General features: G+C 40.4%; 1 protein-coding gene across 1 annotated transcript in view; it reads left to right on the top strand.

Moving 5' to 3' along the window:
- LOC147698347 (ras-related protein Rab-33B-like) overlaps positions 1–7,605 on the top strand; it is a 51,790-nt gene that overhangs the window by 10,181 nt on the left and 34,004 nt on the right. The window lies entirely within an intron of this gene.

Genomic DNA, 7,605 nt, shown 5'->3' on the forward strand with positions numbered 1-7,605 from the left:
AGTCCCTGCTTGTCGCTAGTGTTGCACTGCGCCAACTAGAGCCTCCCACTTCCTACATTGGTGGCAGCGGTGGGATTTCGAATTTACACTTGCGATATCTATACCTGAGCTTCTGACCACTACACAAGGATTACGGTCCAGATACTTAGCCACAGACTTTGCTTTTTGAATTTTGCCGAAAGGAGATTCCGAGTGCAGAAACCATGCCGGGCACAAAGAGCCTGGATGGAGCGGAGTCCACGACCTCCGAGGTGTTGGAGGTAGAGTGGGACCCCGCCAAAGTGGATAAATATTCCAAGGACGAACTGAAATTCTTTTGCAAGAAACTCAAAGTTCCGCACACTGGCTGCAAAAACAAGACGCAGCTCTCCAAGGCCCTGAAAGCCTGGATAGAGTCCCGAAAGACCCCGGAAGAGCAAGACGTCCTCGCCGAGCAGAATGCAACGGAGGAGCAGAATGCGCTTGGGGATCTGATCGATCTCGAGCGGCGGGACAGCGAACACAGCTTTGGAAAAGGCCTGTCGCCAGAGGAGCTGGCAGACAGGAAGGAAACCCGGAATCACGAGAGAAAGTTGGCAGAATTAAAAATCCAGCTGGAGCTGGAAACAAAAAGAATGGCGCTGGAAGAGCGAAAGCACCAGATGGATTATGAGGTGAAAATGAGGGAGATAAGTCTCAAGGAGAGAGACTTGGATCGTCCTCCCTCTGGTGGCAGCACATCGCCAGTGCAGGTAGAGTCAAGAGTGCATATCCCGAAGGACGTAGTCAAGGAGTTCTTTAAGGGGGATGATATAGGACAGTGGTTTAGGGCATACGAGGTAGCCATGTCCTCCCACCGAGTCCCTGACAAGGATTGGGGAGCGGGGTTGTGGGGAAGGTTCCTTAGCGAAGGGAGAGATACCTTGCTAGATTTGCCCGTTGAGAATCAGAGGTCCTATACCCACATGAAAGAAGCTTTGTTGAACAGGTACGGGCTTTCCCCTGAAATGTATAGACAGAAGTTTAGGGGATGTACTAAGCGGCCTGGGAATACGTATGTGGAGTATGTGACTTACTTTTGCAGAGCACTGGATGGTTGGGTGAAAGGTAACAAAGTTAATGATTTTCAAGGTCTCTTTGATTTAATTGCATGGGAGCACTTGTCTGATCACTGTTTTCCTGAGTTACGCCAACACCTGATCGATAGCAAGCTGTCCAACCCGAGGAAGCTTGCTGAGGAGGCGGACCGCTGGCTCAGCACCAGGGTCCACAAGGGTCCCGTGGGAGACTCCGCCAAGAGTGGGCAGGGTCCCCAGCAGAAGAGTGGGGGGGACAAAGGGGGAAATCAGAAGGGGTTCCAAAAAGGCCCCCAAAGTAGTTCCCAAGGGAATCCGCAGCAGGGTTCTCAGCCTCCCCCACCCCCGAAGCAGAATGGGGCCCCGACAGGTAAACCTGTTCCAAAGGGGCCCTTCAATTGTTTCAAATGTGGCGAGCCTGGGCACATATCCAGTGACCCCAAGTGTCGCCTATTTGGAAAACCCGCACCCACTGGTGCTCCGCCCCGACAAGTGACTAGCGTTCACCTGGGAGAAGAAATGATGGTCCCGGGGGGTGGAGATCCCGTTCACATGACCCTGGTCTCGTTAGGAGACAGCGAGATGATCCCTACGAACTACCTGCCCTCTAACACTAAACAAGCATTTACAATGCAATGGTTTTGCCTTTGTTAAAGTTAGAGCTATTGGCATTGCTTTTAACATTCTGCACTCTGAAGCTCCACTCTGAAGCTCCACTCTGCTATAGAACATAGAATGAGTGCATTTGTTGTATTTTTGTTAAACTAGATTTGCATAGTAACATTTATGTTGTTTGTAAATAATAATGCAAAGACAAAATAAGGTTTATCTTTTTTATTTAAGTAAATATATTTATTATTGTAAGCAAATTAAACTGTACTGTAAATACGTTTACATTTTGTATGAAACATAATTTACTTATGTTTTTTTAGTTCCATTTACAGTAAAGTTTTGTGTACTTTTTTTCAACTTTTGGAAACATATCTTGTACAAGCCACTTTTAGATGGATGCAGGCAGCTGCTTTGAAACTTCTTTAAACAACATATACAATGATGTGAAGGTCTTAGAATGCGATTGCATGTATTGTTGGAAAACATCAATAAGGCACTTGAGGATGTCACACCGAACCATGCATAAGTACAATATTGCACAGTGACTTTACTAGTTTAAAAAAACCATAACTTCTGAAGAATTCGAAGATTGATGTTAAATGTTGCATGGATGACTGATGGATGTGTGAAAACGTGTGTGTATGTGTAAAGGATGGATGGATGTATGGAAGGATGAAAGTGTGGATGGATGCAGGATGGATTGTTGAAAGTGTGAATGGATGAAATGTTGGACGGAAGGACGGATAAAAGAAAATGTAGGTGGATGGATGTATAAAATGTTGCATGGATGAATGATGTATGGATGTGTGAAAAGGTGGTGTGATGAATGATGGGTGGATGGATGAAAGTGTTGGTGAATTGATGGATGTGTGAAAAGGTGGTGTGATGAATGATGGGTGGATGGATGAAAGTGTGGGTGAATTGATGTATAGATGAAATGATGGATGTATGAAGGATGTATGAAGGATGGGTGTAAGAATGAAAGGATGGATAGTTAAAGTTGCATGGATGTATGATGCATGTGTGAAAAGGTAGGTGGATAAATAATGTGTGGCTGGAAGGATGTGTTGATGTGTGTATAGATTGTGGAATGAAATTTTAAGATGAATGTAGAAAATGTTGCATGGATGAATGATTGATTGTTAGTTGTGAAAGTTGTTGGAAAAATGATGAGTGAATGGATAGAAGGGTGGATGTGTAAATGATGTATGGATGGAAAGTTGAAAGTGGATGGATGTATTGTTAGTAGAATGAAATGGTAGATGAATGTGATGGATGGATGTGTTGAAATTTATGTGGCTGTATGATGGGTGTATGGATTGTAGGGTGGATGAGTAAAGGATGGATGTATGGAAATGTGGAAGTGTGGCTGGATGAAGGATGGATGAATAAAAGTGTGTATGAAAGGATGCATGGCACTGTTAGATGGATGCAGGCAGTTGCTTCGAAACTTCTTTAAACAACATATACAATGAAGTCAAGGTATTAGAAAGTGTTTTCACGTTTTGTTGTAAAACATCAATAAGGCATTTTAGGATGCCACTGAACTATGCATAGGAACTATATTGCATAGTGACTTTACTAGTTTGAACAATTCCATAACTTTCGAATAATTTGAAGATTGATGTATGAAATGTTGCATGGATGAATGATGGATGTGTGAAAAGGTGTGTGGATGTGTTAAGGATGGATGTATGGATGGTAGGATGAAAGTGTGGTTGGATGCAGGATGTAGTGTTGAAAGTGTGAATGGATGAAAGGATGCGTGGAATGATGAAAGGGTGGACGGAAGAAGGACGGATGTAATAAAAGGTGGATGTATGGATGTATAAAATGTTGAATGGATGAATTATGTATGGAGGTGTGAAAAGGTGGTGTGATGAATGATGGGTGGATGGATGAAAGTGTGTGTGTATTGATGTATAGATGAATGATTGAATGGATGAAGCATGTAGGATGGATGGATGGAAAAATGAAAGGATGGATAGTTAAAATGTTGCATGGATGTATGATGTATGAGTGAAAATGTAGGTGGATAAGTATTGTGTGGCTGGATGGATGCGTTGATGTGTGTATAGATTGGGGAATTAATGTTTAAGATAGATGTGAAAAATGTTGCATGGACGAATGATTGATGGATCGGTGAAAATGCTGTTGGACAAATGATGAGTGGATGTATAGAAGTGTGTATGTGTTAAGATGGATGTATGGATGGGAAACGGAAAGTGTGGATGGATGTATTGTTAGTATAATAAATGGTAGATGGATGTATTAATAAAAATGTTGCATGAATGATGGATGTGTGCAAATGTAGGTGGGTGTATGAATTGAAGGGTGGATGTGAAAGGGATGGATGTATGGATAGAAAGATGCAAGTGTGGATGGATGAATAAAAGTGTGGATGAAAGGATGCATGAAAGGATAAAAGGGTGGACGGATGAAGTATGGATGGAAGAAAAGATGGCTGGATGTATGTGTGAAAAGGTGCTGTGGTGAATGATGGGTGGATGCGATGAATGATGTGTGGATGGAGAAAGGGTGGGCGTATGGATGTATAGATGATAGCGTGGATGGATGAAGGATGTATGGATAGGAGGATGAAAGGCTAAATGAAAAGTTGCATGGATGGATGTGTGAAAAGGTAAGTGGATGAATGATGGATGATGAAAGGGTGTGTGGATGGATGTATATTTGGGAGACTGAAATGTTAGATGGATGTATGGATGGAGAAAATGTTGCATGTATGAATGATGTATGAAAAGGTGGTGGGATGAATGATGGGTGGATGGATGAAAATGTGGGCGTATGAGCATTATCATGGGAGTAGCATTTTTAATGAACGTTGGATATGTTTTTATGTTACCATTTTTTCACAATGTATAAGACAGATGAATTTGCTACATAACATCGAATGAGTACACATGTGGTGTAGCTTCTGTAAAAAAATTTTTACACATTAACATTTTTGCATGTAGCTCAATTTGCTATAGAATAATTACATTTGTTGTAGTCTTTTTCAAGTAAAATTGTCCATTAACATATCTTATGTACTCTGTAAATAATAATGCAAATACAAGATAAAAAGCTTTAAAAAGTTTTATTTAAGTAAATATATATTTAGTATTATTGTTTGCAAGCAAATTAAACTTTAATTAAAATACTGTATTTTTAGCCTTTTTACTGAAACATAATTTGAATATCTCCCATTTTGTACGTTTATTTACAGTCAAGTATTGTGTTGTTTTTTACAACTCATGTATTTTTCGTATGTATCCATTTTGTAATATTACATTTACATTTTTTGGCAAGATTGGCATTAGAGCTTCTTGAATGTCGTCAATGTCCGGTGGTATGTTGAAAAAGTCCAGTAGAATATTGTTATCTATTTCGACAGATTGTAAATTTTCTGCATTATCAATATGTACATTTAGTGTACTGTGTTCCTGATTCGCAGTTTCGAGGCCATATATAGTCATATTTATTTCTTCTTCTGGTGGTTCTATTTTCTGTGAAGGAAAAAGAATGTAGTTAATTTCATATTTATGAAGTTATTTTATTTCTTTTCTTGTGTTGACCTACGGAAAAATTTCTTGTTATATGCAGTCTTAAATAATGTTAATAAGTAGTGAAGATAGTTTAAGAAAGGATAGATTGTGAGTACGTATAGTGAAAAGGTATAATAGAGGATTATAGACTGTTTTGTAATGTTATAGATACTTTAGTAAAAATACTTTTTAATAAAGTGGAGAGTATAAGTTAGTTTTATAGTAGTGATTAGTATAATACATAGTATAGCTTAATGCATTTAGATAGAGAGTATTAGAAGCGAGAGTTTGAGTGAATTGTAATTAGTGAATATAGAGTTTGATGGTGTTTTAAAAAGTAGATAGTATAGATTGAGTAGTAGAGCAAGTTATTAATATTTTCATAATTTGTACTTACTTGAAATTGTGTATTCCTTGTTGTGTTTAACATTTTATTGTTGTTAAATTCATGCACTGTCAGGTGCGTCATCTTAATGTAGGATCCAATTTCAATGGGAAAGTCTGTGGCATCTCTCCAAAGAGTTATTTTTACTGAGTCCGTTGTATCTTTCACCGTTATTGATTTAAGTTTTGTATCTTGTCCGGCAATAACAATTGTTTTTATTTCTTCTTCCTGTAAGACAAAATTGGTAATAGAAATTAAAGAGAGTCTGTCAAAGAGAGAGTCTATCAAAGCGAGAGAGTCTGTCAAAGAGAGAGAGAGTCTGTCAAAGAGAGAGAGAGTCTGTCAAAGAGAGAGAGAGTCTGTCAAAGAGAGAGTCTGTCAAAGAGAGAGAGTCTGTCAAAGAGAGAGTCTGTCAAAGAGAGAGAGAGTCTGTCAAAGAGAGAGAGAGTCTGTCAAAGAGAGAGAGAGTCTGTCAAAGAGAGAGAGAGTCTGTCAAAGAGGGAGAGTCTGTCAAAGAGGGATAGTCTGTCAAAGAGGGAGAGTCTGTCAAAGAGAGAGAGAGTCTGTCAAAGAGAGAGAGTCTGTCAAAGAGAGACAGTCTGTCAAAGAGAGACAGTCTGACAGACTCTCTCTTTGACAGACTCTCTCTCTCTTTGACAGACTGTCTCTCTTTGACAGACTGTCTCTTTGACAGACTGTCTCTTTGACAGACTGTCTCTCTTTGACAGACTCTCTCTCTTTGACAGACTCTCTCTTTGACAGACTCTCTCTCTTTGACAGACTCTCTCTCTTTGACAGACTCTCTCTCTTTGACAGACTCTCTCTCTTTGACAGACTCGCTCTCTTTGACAGACTCGCTCTCTTTGACAGACTCTCTCTCTTTGACAGACTCTCTCTTTGACAGACTCGCTCTCTTTGACAGACTCTCTCTCTCTTTGACAAAGAGAGAGAGTCTGTCAAAGAGAGAGAGAGTTTGTCAGAGAGACAGTCTGTGAAAGAGAGACAGTCTGTCAAAGAGAGACAGTCTGTTGAAGAAAGTCTGTCAAAGAGAGAGAGTCTGTCAAAGAGAGAGTCAAAGAGAGATAGTCAAAGAGAGAGTCTGTCAAAGATAGAGAGAGTCTGTCAAAGAGAGAGAGAGTCTGTCAAAGAGAGAGAGAGTCTGTCAAAGAGAGAGAGAGTCTGTCAAAGACAGAGAGAGTCTGTCAAAGAGAGAGAGTCTGTCAAAGAGAGAGAGTCTGTCAAAGAGAGAGAGAGTCTGTCAAAGAGAGAGAGAGTCTGTCAAAGAGAGAGAGAGTCTGTCAAAGAGAGAGAGAGTCTGTCAAAGAGAGAGAGAGTCTGTCAAAGAGAGAGAGAGTCTGTCAAAGAGAGAGAGAGTCTGTCAAAGAGAGAGAGAGTCTGTCAAAGAGAGAGAGAGTCTGTCAAAGAGAGAGAGAGTCTGTCAAAGAGAGAGAGAGTCTGTCAAAGAGAGAGTCTGTCAAAGAGAGAGAGTGAGTCAAAGAGAGAGTCAAAGAGAGATAGTCAAAGAGAGTCTGTCAAAGAAAGAGAGAGTCTGTCAAAGAGAGAGATAGTCTGTCAAAGAGAGAGAGAGTCTGTCAAAGAGAGAAAGTCTGTCAAAGAGAGAGTCTGTCAAAGAGAGGGATTCAAAGAGAGTCAAAGAGAGAGAGTCTGTCAAAGAGAGAGAGTCTGCTCAAAAAGAGAGTCTGTCAAAGAGAGAGAGAGTCTGTCAAAGAGAGAGAGTCTGTCAAAGAGAGAGAGAGTCTGTCAAAGAGGGAGTCAAAGAGGGAGTCAAAGAGAGAGTCAAAGAGAGAGTCAAAGAGAGAGTCAAAGAGAGAGTCAAAGAGAGAGTGAAAGAGAGAGTCAAAGAGAGAGTCAAAGAGAGAGTCAAAGAGAGAATCAAAGAGAGTCAAAGAGAGAGAGTCTGTCAAAGAGAGAGAGAGTCTGTCAAAGAGAGAGAGAGTCTGTTAAAGAGAGATAGAGTCTGTCAAAGAGAGAGAGGGAGTCAAAGAGA

This window comes from Lissotriton vulgaris, chromosome 8 (genome assembly GCF_964263255.1).
Source record: "Lissotriton vulgaris chromosome 8, aLisVul1.2, whole genome shotgun sequence".
Classification (NCBI taxonomy): domain Eukaryota; kingdom Metazoa; phylum Chordata; class Amphibia; order Caudata; family Salamandridae; genus Lissotriton; species Lissotriton vulgaris.